At 38.7% G+C, this 16,136-nt stretch overlaps 1 protein-coding gene across 2 annotated transcripts in view; it reads right to left on the reverse strand.

Moving 5' to 3' along the window:
• Positions 1 to 15,949: 15,949 nt before the first annotated feature.
• Positions 15,950 to 16,136, reverse strand: part of LOC136875491 (lysosomal acid glucosylceramidase) — a 37,266-nt gene continuing 37,079 nt past the window's right edge. For both annotated transcript variants that reach the window (XM_067149036.2, XM_067149034.2), the window contains exon 5: positions 15,950 to 16,098. The gene's annotated coding sequence lies outside the window, so the exon portion shown is untranslated. The remainder of the gene's footprint in view (positions 16,099 to 16,136) is intronic.

Raw genomic sequence — 16,136 nt, forward strand, 5'->3', positions numbered from 1 at the left:
GAACCTGGAAAAACTACTAAAGATTGAAAGGAGAATATTAAGGAGGATTTACGGCCCAAGGTGGTAGAGGGAAACTACAGATTACGATCAAATAAGGAGATATACAAAAGAACAGAAGACCTGGAAACAACAATAAGGAAAAGACGGCTGCGATTCTATGGACACATGGTCAGAATGGATCCAGCAAGGTTAAATAAACCAATTTTTAATAAAATATACTACTTGAAGAGCCAGGGGGGATATGCCAAGCTGATGAAGGAAGAACTCAAGAGGTTAGGAATTGCAGATGAAGAATGTTGTGATAGAGACCAATTCAGGAAAAGACTTTCCAACATAAAAGTTCTAGTTGAAGAAAAGAAAGAGCGCAGAGGGGGAAGATGGACTGAAGAGAGAAGAGCGCAACATTCTGGAAGAATGAAGGCACTGTGGAGAAAGAGGAAGGAAGAAGGGATGATAAGAAGGAAGTGAAGTTGTATTGGCGTGGTCCTAAGTTTGGCCGGTTTGCAAGAAAGAAGATATTTCCAAATATACCATATTCACTGGTGTATCTTGTACCTTTGTGCACTCTATACATCCTTCATTCATTAACCTTATCTTTGTCAGAACAGCAACAGTTGTAGTTTTGTTCTTCTTCTACCAATTTTTCTCAAACCTGGTGGGAGTTGCAAGTGCTGTTCGTGTTGTATATATGGACCTGGCTCAGGATTCCTGTCAGATGCCCTTGCTAATGTCAACCCTATGTGGAGGGATGTCTTCACTTTTGCGAGTTGATAGTGTGGTATATTATGTATAAATGAAGATGTGTGGCATGTACACAAACCCCAGTTCTCAGGCCAGAAGAACTAACCATGCACGGCTAAAATCCCAAACTAGGCCAGGAATCAAACCCGGGACCCTCAGAACTGAAGGCGTCTGTACTGACCATTCAGCCAAGGAGCCAGTCCACTAAATTTTGTTTAAACAATATATGCAGTAAAGACCCGTGCATCGTTATATATTGCTTAACATAAACCACCGTTGTTTATTGTGTTTCTTAAGTTGTGCACAGCTGAGTTTACTGAAGCTATGGATACAGCTGTCCACAAAGTGACAAGGCACTTTCGTTCCTGCGAGCGACGGCGGGACATACTTGAATTTTTCTCATGAAAATTACTTAAGTGCCTTAACTGTTATTTATGTAGTATTATATACTGTAAATTGCACCTGTACTGTATAGTGATTGATAATCTTAAATTTGGGTACTCATTGAACACAAAATAATTTAACACCAACTCTTGATTTTCCGATCCCTGGGATTTTGTGTTAATGTGGTTTTACTATATTAACTATTCATTGATATGTGTTTACTTATTGTGCTGGGCTGAGTGGCTCAGACAGTTGAGGCACTGGCCTTCTGACCTCAACTTGGGAAGTTCGATCCTGGCTTAGTCCGGTGGTATTTGAAGGTGCTCAAATACATCAGCCTCATGCCAGGAGATTTACTGGCATGTAAAAGAACTCCTACGGGACTAAATTCTGTCACCTCAGCGTCTCTGAAAACCATAAAAGTAGTTAGTGGGACATAAAGCTAATAACATTAGAACAACATTAGAAGAGAGAAAGAATGCTCGCTGAAAACGAATGCAAGAATATTTTTTTTTTCTTTATGGCACGCTTTTACGGTCGATGTCCTTCCCGATGCCAGCCTTGGTTGAAGTGTTAATGAAGATGAAATGAATGATTGTGAATGAAATTGGGTAAGGAGGTGGAAGGAGTCGGTTGTGGCCTGTGAATAGGAACTGTCCCAGTATTTAACTGGAACTGAAAATGAGAAACTACAGAAAGCCATTCTCAGGACAGCCGACAGTGGGGTTCAAACACACACATCTCCCGAATGCAGAGCTCGGCTCCATAGCCGTACAGCACGTTAACAGGCGCGGCAATACCGCTCGGTCGAAATAAGTAATTAAAAAGTAATTATTTCTAACTGTTGCAATGCTTCTTTATAATGCAATCAATCAGGTTTGTAATGAATATAATATTCAATTTAAAGATATAACCTGGGCCGATGACCTTCGATGTTAGGCCCCTTTAAACAACAAGCAACAAGCAGAGATATAATAATGTTGAGAAGTCCTTTTCCTGCAAATGGTCACAGGGTTTCCTCAAAAATATATTAATCTTATGTTATGAATAAATATCTTTGTGATATTTTGTGCCACACAACTCATATTCTTGCTATAAATGCGTTTTCAAAATATTGATTTCATGTATATAAAATTACACTAATAACTAGTAGAAACATATTAGCCAAGAAATGCAAACTTAAACCGATAAAAGAGGAGCTACAACTTCATGCTATCTCACACACATACACGTATTCTGTGTAAAGGGTCTGGGTTGAATAGTCATCAGTCCCAAGTTTGGAGAGAATTGGAGGGGGGTGGTGTGTGTGTGTGTGTGTGTGTGTGTGTGTGTGTGTGTGTGAGAGAGAGAGAGAGAGAGATATTATTGCTTTAAGAAGAAGCACAGCTGGGCAACCATCCTGTATTAACAGTAATCAGAAGGATAATGCAAGAGGTCCAAAATCAAGAATAAAGGTAGGCAAAAGAAAGGGAAGGGCTACGAAGAATGTGAAAATGAAAGACTCCTAAGGCCTCGCAAAATGTCCCTCAGTGCCACAGTAATTTAATTAGAGAGAGAACTCAAAAGACATCGCTCAGAATGGCCACAGATATTTAACAATGTCTGGATTTGAACCACGTCTCTTGTCTGAGACAGTTGCAATTCATTGATCACTTGTGCCTTCCAGTAAGGTTCTTGTGGTTCCTTTCTGCTGCAGAGAAGGCTTTCTGTTAAGGTTAAGTATGATCTGCTGTGCAATCTTCCAGGTCTGGTGCCTTTTGCAGATAAGGGCAAATGATAACTTTTGCAAGGTAAATAATTTTAAAAAGATTACAAATGACATTAAGAGTTCAACATGTGAGTGATAAAAGGAAACAAACAAGGAAGCCTGAATAACTCACGTAGAATGCTGTTAGCTAAGACAGTTGCAGTTCCCTGCTAGTTCTGCCAAGTGTGATTCATCTAGTACACTTGGAAAATAAAACATCCAAACTTCGTACACTTCCCTACTGTTTATTTCCTGGTAACCAAAGAATAGTGTATTTCCTGCATGGATAACCCAAAGAGCATTCTGGTGTAAACAAGAGTGGTCACATTTCCTGGTTTCCAGGTGTGATCATTCAGCCTTCCTTACTGTTGTGCTAGTTGTGTTATCCCTGCTTTCTAGACGTGCCATTTTGTTTTCAGCCTTCTGTCATCAACCATTTTGTTCTCTGCTTTCTTAGCAAAAATTTGTTCATACTATTCTTCCATAAACTTTAAATGGGAAGTGTGTTGCTCCACCTTACCCAAATCTCATTTTTCTCTGACTGGCTCATCTACTTTGTAAGACTTATTCTTGTATACCACAACCATATTTCTATGTTCAACCATTCTCTCAAAATACTTCTCACAGGGAAAAGAATCGTACTGAAATAGCTATGCAGCAGAGACGTCCACATTTCTTGTGGGATAATACACTTTGTATCTTGCATGACAATGAGCATTGCCATGTGGCAGAAGCTGCGACTACTGTGTTGCGCAGGTGGCATTGGAAAGTCATGAACATCCTCCATATGACCTTGACATCAGTCTTTGTGACTTCGATTTGCTCTTTAAGGCATCAGCTTTCCTGATATTCTGTCATTGCTCTAAGCAGTAGAGCACTCCATTGATATAAAACCAAAACCACCTTACTATGGCTGCTGCACATTTGACAGAAGGTCCAGAACTTCGCTGGTGAGATGAGATGTAATGAAATTTTGCTGATGACCACAATAAACTCTTGGTAATATCTGTGTTGAATTTTGTTTACAACCCTTGTATTTAGATTTACTATGATGTGGTGGTGGTTGTTATGATCACTGTTTTAGCACTAGAATCAATGGACTATATTAAATACCTAGAACCGCCAATGCAGTCATTTTGACCGCTGCTGAAATGTTTATACATTACTAGGTGATGTACCCGTGCTTCGCTACGGAATTCTACATAGTATACAGAATTCTAGATTAGGTAGTGTACACGTGAGCAAGACTGTATTAAATTTCATAGCTCCTAACGTTACGCTAGAAACGCGACGGGGAAGTACCACATGTCTTTTATCATATGGAGACTGGGTTAGGGAATTTTCATTGTAATTGTAGGCCCGCTTGCCTACCATCAGTCACAATCAGGTTGGGGAGTTTTTATTATAATGGCAGACACTTACTCCCCACCTGCCTTTTTACATCCTCAGAAAGACTGTCTTAGTGCAGTGGCATATGCTGGTATCAAGATGTGGGCTACCACTAGACTTGGGTTACCCCTTTTCGATAGTTAGTTTAGGGAACGTCAAGCCTTAAGCATTTTGAGCTGTAGCCAATAGCCAACGGAGAAGCCTGCTGTGTTGTCAAGGCTTTCTTCACAAGCTACTGCCCTGGCCTCTGCCACTGCCAATACTCAACACCTGATCAATCGTGTTGGTAGCCTAAGGTTTAGCAAATTGCAGTCCAGCTTTGAGGCTAAATGGATAGAATGCTTGCCTTTGGTCTGATGGCCCCGGATCAATTTTCAGAACCAACCCCTCATACTCTTAATTTCCCTGGCTTGGGGACTGGGTTTTTATGACGTCTTCGCCATTCATTTTATCCCTATTAGGTCACCACCAAGCCTATACAGATGCCATGCACCATCATCATCATCATCATCATCATCATCATCATCATCATTATTATTATTATTATTAACATCATCATCATAATCGTTAAATAAAATGTTGAATTTTACAGCGGTCGTACCCATCGACTTAGGGTGACCAACCGCCCGGCATTTGCCGGACATGTCCTCCTTTTCTCACGCTTGTCCTCTGTCCGGCAGGCATTTATTATTTGCTATTAAATGTCCGGCTTTTTGCATGTTGTATTCTTAGTCATTCAGTTTCCTATTGTTTTCTCTGTGGCAAAGCTATTTTTGTTGCACCTCCTCTATTTCAGTCCATATTCTGGATACCCCTATCAGACTACGTCATTTACTCACTTAATAATAAATCATATCTTAAATTAGAGTTGTCTGAAGGGCCTGTCACCAAAGTGGTGACATCGCCCGACGTGATCTGAACGTGCTCGGTCAGGGCCGGGGAATTCTCGGCGGGGATTCACTAGTCAAGTAATGCTGGCTGCGGTATTACGTAGTTTTGTTTTTGTGCTAGTTGCATTCGGACCTTCTGAGTGAGTGGAGTGTTTGTGATTTTATTATGAAATTTGAATAATATCAGTATGTCATCACTCAAAAGTGGCGAGGCACAAAAGAGGAAATGTAAGTTATCGGAGAAACTGAAACAGAAGTACCCGTGTTTTAGAGAGGGACGTAACGAAAGTGAGGCGAAATGTTATATTTGTGACTGTTATGTAACTGTTGGAAACAAAGGTGCAGGTGATCTCGAGAGACATATTGCTAGTGAAAAGCATAGAAAAACAATTAGAAGCTGTTCTTTTAGCAGTAATATTGATTCATTTTTTTCCGATTAAACATTCCCCACTAGACAGGAAAGTTTGGGCAGCAGAGGCCACATTGGCATATCACACTATTTCTCACCATCAGTCGTATAGGTCTATGGACTGTACATCAAAGTTGGATAAAGTACTGTTTGCAGATTCTGAGATTGCTAACAAAATATCATACACTAGAACCAAAACTGAAGCTATCATAAATAATGTAATCGCCCCTCATTCCATTGACTTTATCACTAAAACATTGAATAATTGTATTCCTTTGTTCGGAGTGGGTACTAATGCTAGCAACCATGGGGCTTTGAAACTTTTTCCTATTGTTATACAATATTTCGACTATAAAGAAAATGGTATTCAAACTAAAGTCTTAGAACTACAAACATGTCCTAATGAAACTTCAGAGACAATATCCAATTATGTTTCCGAGACTTTAAAGAAGCATAATATTTCTGTTAAATGCGTTGCTTTTAGTGGAGACAATGCAAATGAATATTTTGGCGGGGTTAATCGTAGAGAAGGCAAAAACGTATTTTCAGCACTTAAAAGTAAATTAAATGAACATATAATCGGGGTTGGATGCCCAGCACATGTACTGCATAACTGTTTGCAACAAGGTGCAAATGTACTGCCAGTTGATGTAAAGAGTATAATTTTAAAAGTCTTCAATTATTTCCATATCTATACAATTCGCACTTGTACAACTCAAAGAATTCTGCAAGTTTGTTGAAATAAATTATGAACAGCTTTTGCGTCACAGTAAAATAAGGTGGTTAAGTTTGTTTCCTGCAGTAGAAAGAATGCTAAAACTGTTTGCAGCTCTAAAGTCGTACTTTCTTTCTCAGTCTTCAAATTCTGTTCCTGCTATAATTAGGTCCTTTTTTTGAAAACGAGTTTTCTGTGCTTTACCTGAGCTTTTCATTCCACTATGCACATTTTTCACAACAAAATGTCATACATTGATAAAGAAACGCTCTCTATAGCAGAAGTTTGCGACATATTAGGTTCAACTCTGGCCACACTGAATGATAGGGTGGAAAATAAATTCATACCTTTTAAAGTCAAAAAGTCCCTGAAATCCCTCACTGAAAATGGATGAAGCTTCATATTATGAAAGATATTCAGTTTGAAGATGTTCTTCCTTGTCTCGAATACTTGCAATTTAAGGTGTGGAGATTGATGATTCTAAACTTTTTGACCAATTTTGCAATGTTCAGAATTACACTAGGAGTTCCGAAATTGATAAACATACAACATTAGATAAGCAGTGGTGTGAGTTTTTCAAATATAGCCCTGACCTTGAAACATTTAGTGAGCTGCTTAAAATTTGTCAGTTTTATTTCGCTATTCCAGGTTGCAATGCAACCGTTGAAACCGTTGATTAATACACAGTGGTCAGAAGGAAGAAACCGTTTGCTGACCGAGTCGGTTAAGGGTATTATAATAGTGAAGTACAACTTTAAAAACATGTCATGTGGAGACTTTTACAATTATTTATTACAAGAAAATAATTCATCTTTGCTCCGAAAGTATCAGCATAAAATAGCTACAACTTCAGCATCTTCATCAACATAACAGTTACAAGGTATGTAATACTAAATTTTGTATGTAAATATTAAAATTCCATTTGTCCTCCATTTTAGAACATTTTTATGAAAAGACCTCTTTTCATTAAGAATCTGTCTTCCATTTGAAAATTTAGAGTTGGTCACCCTGCCATCGTTCACTGGTTAATTATCTTCCTCGGAAGATCAGTGGTGGTGTCCGACCCATGATCACAGGTTCGATTCCAACTAACAAAAGATAACACTAAACCTGAAAGACCGAGCTCGATAGCTGCAGTCGCTTAAATGCGGCCAGTATTCAGTATTCGGGAGATAGTAGATTCAAACCCCACTGTCGGCAGCCCTGAAAATGGTTTTCCGTGGTTTCCCATTTTCACACCAGGCAAATGCTGGGGCTGTACCTTAATTAAGGCCTCGGCCACTTCCTTCCCACTCCTAGCCCTTCCCTGTCCCATCGTCGCCATAAGACCTATCTGTGTCGGTGCGACGTAAAACAACTAGCAAAAAAAAAAAAAAAAACCCTGAAAGATTGCAATTCATTTTAGCAGATCTACCTATAAAAATAAAACTATATTACTCCTAAAACAGCAGACCTGCAGTGTCTTCCTACAAGGATGTAGAAGTAAACGGGAGTGAAATACCAGCACTCTGTTATCTGTATAATAAATTAAGTCAGAAAGATGAGGTGAGGAAATATATACGATGAGTAACGCATGGTTGATAGCTGTGGCGATCTGACGGACCGAAGCCTAGCACACCTATCCTCCGCCAGTCCCCGCGCCTGTAAGCTTACAGCAGCAAGCCGTGTGAGGCGTATCGCAGGGAGCGGGATGAGAGTCTGGGCTGCAATATCAGTCTCCGAAGCCTTGTTCTCAGAAATACGTGCAACGTCTTTTCTCAATTGCTTTCAAGTTTGCAAATGAAACAATGTGCCAGATGCTTACACTATAACGTGCTTTAGATTTCCATTGCTCGTATTTGAGGTATGGGCTTCACTGATAGCCTTGGTAGCCCTCAGTATACGCCACTGTCTTAGTGGTTTTCCCAACTGAAATGAACATAGGTCACTACAATGACGTCAGTAGGAATGGCACGATTAAAATCAATTCTTTCATATGAAATACTCGATCAAATTAAAAACCACACATTTTCTCACTTTTAACGAACAGTCCAAATTTCCAGAGCTGGAATGATCAAGCCACAGACAGCTGTGATCCATCAACACTCTTCGTCTTTTTCGGCGGGGAAGGGTGGGGGGTCGAATAGTGGAGAGTCCCAGAGCAAAAACTATGCCCTTTTACTAATCTGTTTGCTAGGAGTATCCGATCAGTTGGAAAATCTCGGTTCACTGCACCGGTGGCGGAAAAATCTATCTGACTTGGAGGCAAATTTTTCTGCCAAACCAGAGGAGAACCCCCATCTTCACTGCTAATTTGGAATAAAATGAATGTAGAATTTAATAAAAGTGATGAGGAAGAAGCTTTTCTTAAGGACAGGTTGAATTTTGAATTATTCACTGAATTGTGGTGCTATAATTTGGAAAAGGCCGAAATTGTAATTCTAGAACAGGTGATCTACTACTACTACTACTACTACTACTACTACTACTACTACTACTACTACTACTACTACTACTACTACTACTACTAAGTGAGTCTCTGCATTAAGTGTGCACACTGCTCATTCAAAACAGTGCGTCAGAATAGGGATCGAATAGCTGGGGTACTATGATGAGCCAGTGTGTTACGTACCAGCAGTATCAGAAAATGTATGAACCAGAGGAATGGCACGCTAAAGAAGAAATTTTTTTAACTCCTCAGCTATTTCCCACCAATATTCAGTCAGGCTGTTATACTCGGTATGCAGCAGTAATCCCATCTATCGGAGTTGAGAGGCAGCATCATAGACAAAGAACATCTCAACAAACAATGGTCAATATAATGTTGTTGATCAATGTTATGCGCTTTTGATATTGTAGGCCTTCACATTTAGTTTTCTTACAACTCTGAAATACCACTCTTATATCATACTCGGTACGGCAAAACTGAATAAAATATAAATGATCGGAAATTGTATTCTCTATAACTTTTGTTATGTAGTAATTTTCGATAGGACCAGTAACATAGGTATTTAAAAATTAAATTTTAGTCGCCTTCCCCTAAACTACAGTTCCATCCAGGGTGAATAAAATTGTTTACAGCTTAGACTGTAGTTTCTTATTCCTCGACTCTATATACTGATTTTCATTAAATTCTGTTACCCATTTTCTCGTGGCTCGGCGTTGATATGGACTTAGGAACAAAAATACAAATTCATGACTGTGTTATCATAGCCGGTACAGTAAAAACGTATGACATAAATGATCGAAAATGTAATTCTGTGTAACTTTAGTTATGTAGTATTTATCGATAGGACCACTAATAATATAAATATTTGAGAATTAAATTTTAGGCCTTCCCCTAAACTACCATATCACTCAGCGTGAATAAAATGATTTATAGCCTAGATTGTAGAGGCTCATCCCCTGCCTTTCATTAAATTCTCTTCAGTCGTTTTCTCATGATGCGTGTACATACATACATACAGACAGACAGATAGACAGAAATTAGGAAAAGAAAAAAGTGCATTTTGTTGTTACTATGGACGTGACTGATACAGAAATACCATTCTTTTCAAATTCTGAGCAATGTACAGACAAAACTCTTATTTTATATATATAGATTTTCATTCTCAATATGTGTAGTTTCTCATTAATCTGTTTGCCTCTGTTTCTCTGTATTGCTTTATGGGTTTCAATATTGATTCATGAATTAAAAAACACCACACACTTGTTACGCTGTTGCCATAAACGTGCCTTTTCGAATATGGAGTAAGTCCTGCATTCTCTTTCAAGTTGTTATGGCAAACAAACCTACCAGGTGTAGTCATCCCAAAGTCTGCTACAGTCCACCCTGTGATGCCATCAGGCCATCAGTACCTAGTAACATATTACCTGGCCATGAGAGGCTTTTATCTTGATTGACGCATTCCCTCTGATACCATGCTTTATGGGTTTCAGTTTCTATGTCTATAATAGAATAATTGAAAACTTGTTGGTACTCAGCCTATGCGAAGCATCATTACAATTTGAACACTGTATAAACCAAGGAATTTCACCGAAGTTGTTATGATTGTTATAATAATAATAATAATAATAATAATAGGAAGAAGAAGAAATGTGTGTCCTCATCCTTAGGTGGCGCAACTCTTTTCAGGCACACCGCCAATGGAGGTGAGCTGCATGTACCATCTTGGGTAGTACCGGGAATCGAACCTTGACCTCCGAAGTCAGCAGGTAATAGCACTGTTACAACAACAACAGCAACTTACCTTTAACCTGAACAGTCCGATTTTCAGTGGGATCTGAATCACTGCTTTCTGAGTGATTCACTTGAATTAGCAATAATCTTCATCTGCAGTTTCTGACTCTCTCTCTCTTGATTAAAGTACAGCCCCGACATTTGCCTGGTGTGGAAATAGGAAAACCACGGTAGATCTGCACCCACCATTGCCACAGGAGCATATATGTGAGCTGTTAGGTCTGGTATATTCAAAGGTGTAACATAAATGTGCTCCTTCAAGTGCCCTCACAAATAAAGATCTAATTTGTTAAGGTCTGGGGGACATGGAAGCCAGAACATTGGTTAATGACAAATCCATTTCCTTGGAAAGGCTCAATTTAATATCTCTGCACATTCATTCCATCAATGTCATGTGACATAATAACACAATGATGATGATGACACATACACCCAGCCCCCGTGCCAGCGAAATTAACCAATTAAGGTTAAAATTCCCGACCCTGCCGGGAATCGAACCCGGGACCCCTGTGACCAAAGGTCAGCACGCTAACCATGTAGCCATGGAGATGGACACTTTTCTCTTTAATAGTATGTAACAGTCATGAATGTACATCATCACATTTTTTTTGTTTAGAAAATGTTCTTTTCAGGGAAAAAAAATTGTATCTACCCTTCATCTTGCATTATGTGAAAAATTATCTAAGCCAATATCTGGACCTTAAAAATGGCATGTATGCTAACTTTCATTGAACTAACAAATCACTCAAAATGAAACTGAATTTAATTTGACTAAGCATTATCTTTTGAAGTTCATCATTTCACTTCAAGAGGTCTTCATAAAACTCCAGGTTGTTTGCTTTCAGGTACAGAATCATTGTCCATATCTGCCTTCATTTCTGCAGACAGTCTATGTGTAGAGCTCAGCAAAGGTAGATTCACTCCTGCTATCATGGTTGGCTGAATTCTTTTCATTACTCACACTTGTTTCCAGGGTGCTGTTTTGTTCAGAACAACTCGCAGTCTATCTGACTGTATTTGAATCCATCTTGCTACAGTAATATGCTCGTTGCTGGTGTTTATTAGCTTCTCTGCAATGGCTTTAAAGTCGATAAAGTCTCTTCCTGTTATCAGCATTACTTGGAATGGCTTTTTGGTTGTTGTAATGATACAGCCAAATCAGGGGGAACCTCATATGAAGTCTGGCATTTTCATCACACAAGTACCTGTAACTAAGTACTTGTGATTGATCTTCAGAAGCCAGGCTTATATGGTTAAAGCGCTGAATTTCTGAGCCCAAGTTGGTAGGTTCAATCTTGGCTCAGGTCGGTGGTATTTGAAGGTGCTCAAATGCATCAACTCAGTGTTGGTAGATGTACTAGCACATAAAAGAACTTCTGCAGGATGAAATTCCGGCACCTTGGTGTATCCAAAAACCATAAAAGTAGTTAATGGGATGTAAAACCAATAATATTATTATTAAACATTTAAGCTCTTTAGGCTTTTTTTTTCAATTGTAAAATTAACCAGCATTTCACCCCAGTGTAGCAGTGGGTTCAGCAGTTGGATTGCTACACCTTTCCAAGATGCTGGCAGCTAGTGCGCTATTGAGACACCACTGCAAGCCTCCTATGTAGGACAATGCAGTGACGGTGCACTAGGAGAAGCATGTGCCTCCACTTGTATAAATGCCTGCCTTTCCAAAGGAGGCTTGCAGTGGTGCCTCAACGGCACACTAGCCGCCAGCGTCTTGGAAAGTTGTAGCAATCCAACTGATGAGCCCACTGCTACGCTGGGGCGAAATGCTGGTAATTTCACGATTGAAAAAACCTAAAGAGCTTAAATGTTTAATATTTGCAATCGATGAAATTAAAATATGGATTCCTTCTAGGAACTCTATTTTTAACATTATTATTACTTGATCCCCAGAAAAATGCCCTTTGAGACAAGGTACATCCACACAAACAGAATCATTTTGTTTTTGTTCTGAGAACAACAGTTATCACTCCACATATTTAACACTTGTTTTGTTATAGTGCCTGAAGTGAATGCTTTGTAAACACAGGATGCAATTTCATAACCTCCATGGCTGCACATCCCTTCATGCCAGAGATGCATGTATCCTATGTCATCTGCAATGTAAATGCCTAGGTTGTAGTTTGATAGTTGCCCCATGTAGGGCATATCCCATGTGTAAGGGTAGGTATACTTTGTCCACGGAGTCTGTGAAGTGCGAGTGTGGAAACATATCATCTGCAGCTAGAAGGGTATTAGTTGCCTGGTCCATTGAAATACGAGGCCTGGGAAGGCATAGAGTGGGAGGTTTGGCTTAGCTTTCCACAATTGATGAGTAGTGTTCATACTGAGTGGAGCAATATTGAATTGCAGTGATTGTGGCAAATCGTAAGGCTGGATCAGTGTTGTGATCAGGAAAGCACTGTATTGTTCTGATAGTATTTGAGAACCTTTATGCATGTAGTGACAAAACTATATCTGATTGTGTTGTAGAAAAGTGTGCTCTTACAGGAGTTTGATAAACTTCTATATATAAGATACAGAAAGAAGTGAAAACATTGCAAGAGAGGGATGGACTACCTCATTTGGAAACCCCAGGTAAGAAATGTCCAAACCGGGCCCCACCAATTGCCAGTGCAAGGATAATTCATCAGCAGTTTTTTCGTGAAGCACCCTCTCGCTCACAGGCAAGATTTACACTTTTTTAATGCCACAAAGACGTGTTGAAGGCAGCCCTTTATTTTACAATGAATAGTTAATAAATTTCTAATTCTTATAATTTCATCTTTGTCATCAACATTATGAAATGATTATTTCCAACAAATTGGCCTGATTTATTCACAACCAACTTTGCCCAAATGAAGGCATGAAATAAATAAATAAATAAATAAAATTAAATAAGTCAACTATATGCACACATTCTCCATAATAATTATTGCTTCACCAACATTTCGGATTCTGGAGCTCATTCGTTTGGATGAGTCTGTACCGAAGGTTGGCAGAAGCACACTTCATACTGACCTGAAAACTGAACTTAAAATTAGAGGAAAGGGGAAAGAAAAATCTTTTGGTTGAAGACAAGATGTGGATAATTGATGGCCTAATGGGGGAGGAGCATGCTGTGGATGATACGATAATTTATTTGGGAGAGGACACCAGCAGGGATAATGGCAGCTTCACCAACAGTGATGGTGACTTTGTTGGCAGAGGCATATCTGATGTAGAACTATTGCAGAAGCTGAAGCAATTCCAGACTCAGCTAGGGGCCCCTGATCATCACACCACATGTCACAAGTTTTGAGCCCCTGAGTATTTTTATAATAAAGGGGCTACTTCTCATCAGAAATGGTGTTCTGATTAAGCTCTGCACAAGATGGCATTAAGCCAACACAGGCCCAATACCGAATACATGCACATGATGAAATCTGACACATACATAATGTTAATTGATTTTCTTAATGTGTTGAAGATTATTAAATGTGAACTTGTTGTTCCTGCCTATTCATCTTTTTTACTGACAACATTATTAAGACCAAGAAAGATGTGGAGAATGCTGTAATTGCTGGCACAGAAATAAATGTAAATCAGAGTTTGAACTGAATAAAAAGGAAACAACTTAGTTGATTTGTGTGAAACAAACATTGAATTAAGACTTATTTCATATTTAGTGATTGTGATATATTTCTACTTAACTGAATTTTTCACTGTTAAGAACAAGAGAAAGAAACATCTATATTGCTCATTTTCAAGCAACACTATACTATATCTATTTGTGTAACAAAATTTAAATAACTGCACATTCTGATAGTGAGAGCGAGGCTCCCTACTCTGTGAGTTGTTCAGCTGCCTGGCTCTACCCATGTTCACCCTCTCACTTCCTCCATGTGTTTGGCATGTGCAGACCTAGTTCGCAGACTCTTTGGACGGATTTTAGTGACAGCACTTTCTGGAGGGGGTAGTGGTAGTGATTATCGTTTTAAGAGGAAGTACAACTAGGCAACCATCCTCTATATAACACTAATCATAGAGAAAGAATGGAAGTCCTTTGCTGCAGTGCATATTGAACTACCAGGTTTCTGTGAATCTGTCCATCTGACTTCAGTACCTATAGTACTTTCTCTACAGTGCTGTGGTAAATCCCCTACCTAAACATAAACCACATCTCCACTCTTCTTATGTTTTACAATGGGAGTTACTCTATGTTTGGAAATTGCAAAAACCTCGCAGAAAAATAGTTGACAGACTTGAAGAATTTCTCCATATCCATCAGGAAGAGTATAGGCGACGGAAGTCTGACACCGACTATCAGTTGGGTCGCTTTATGCACCACATCTTTTTACCTTTACCGAAACAGTGTGCACAAGTGACATCACATAAGAATTCTGCTTATAAGTATCTTTTAATCTGTAAAAATCATGGAAGAAAAGTTTCTTCTGCTCATGGACTGACTCTGCATTTTAACATGCACTTGCATGACACCTGCAAAACAAACAAAAAAATTCTGTTAATTGCCAGATCTTTTATTTAGTCTGACGTTAATACAAAAACCATAAACTATAGTTTCTTTTGCCTGCATAAATAAAACCCAGCAGTTGGGTAAATCTACCCTAAAAGTTTGGTTTTGAATCATTTCATGCTTCACATAAAATTGGGGAAGATAAATGCTGAACATTGTGACACCTGTAAAAAGAAGAACAAATATCAGTTTCATCAAATCCATGCAACTTACCTCTTGAGCTGGTGGACTTTTTGATAGGACTTGATTGTTGTTCTTTCTTGTGTAGGGCAGTCATGCATTTCTGAATTTTTTCATTCTACTTGTTCCCACCCCTTCTCATGTTTCTTTCTCTTCCTGTTTTCTTTTGTATTTAAGTTAATTATCCAATAACAATAATAGTCTTTCAAAACTAAGACAAAATCTAATTTGCAATGGCTCAAATTGATAAAACTTACCAGCTAGCATACAGCACTTGTGTCAGTTTTTACACATTGTTGTTTGGAGATACTGCTGTTGACAGACATCTAGTGATCGAACATAGGACATAGATCATAATTTAACCTTAAACTAATTTCTTCACATTGTAACACGTAGCTTGTTATTTACTTTACTGGGTATGTATGGTCCAATGGATCTATGAGTTTCTTTTATGTGTACTCAATCAACATGTGCTTATGTGTTACATATTATTATACAAAGAAGCAGGAATTAGAATATTAAGAAAGAGGCTTGGTCTTGCAGATTAGGATACTCATTTCCTACTCCCTTAACCACCCACTCCCTCACCCTATAGTCACATGATGGATTTGATTTGTTCATTGGTTGTGACTCTGATTATGTTGCAGATGGTAGTCATGGGGAGAGATACATATTTTTGTGACAAAGATGGTCATTATAAAATTAAAGTATAAGTAAGTTTTTACTTTTGTTTTTTATTACACATAGTTAATATTGCTACTGGATTACAATCGCATTTCAATAGACCAATCTTCAGTGCTATTGAAGAAGCTAGTCGTGCATACTCCTGTAGATAAACCCGTACATCAGTGTAGCTGGTAAGACATCAAGGCTTCCTTTATCTACAATGTTGAACAAGTATTTCAGCATCTCTCCTGCAACAGCAAATGTTGTTCCTAGTGTAAGTCAAATA

Source organism: Anabrus simplex, chromosome 6 (genome assembly GCF_040414725.1).
Source record: "Anabrus simplex isolate iqAnaSimp1 chromosome 6, ASM4041472v1, whole genome shotgun sequence".
NCBI classification, from domain to species: domain Eukaryota; kingdom Metazoa; phylum Arthropoda; class Insecta; order Orthoptera; family Tettigoniidae; genus Anabrus; species Anabrus simplex.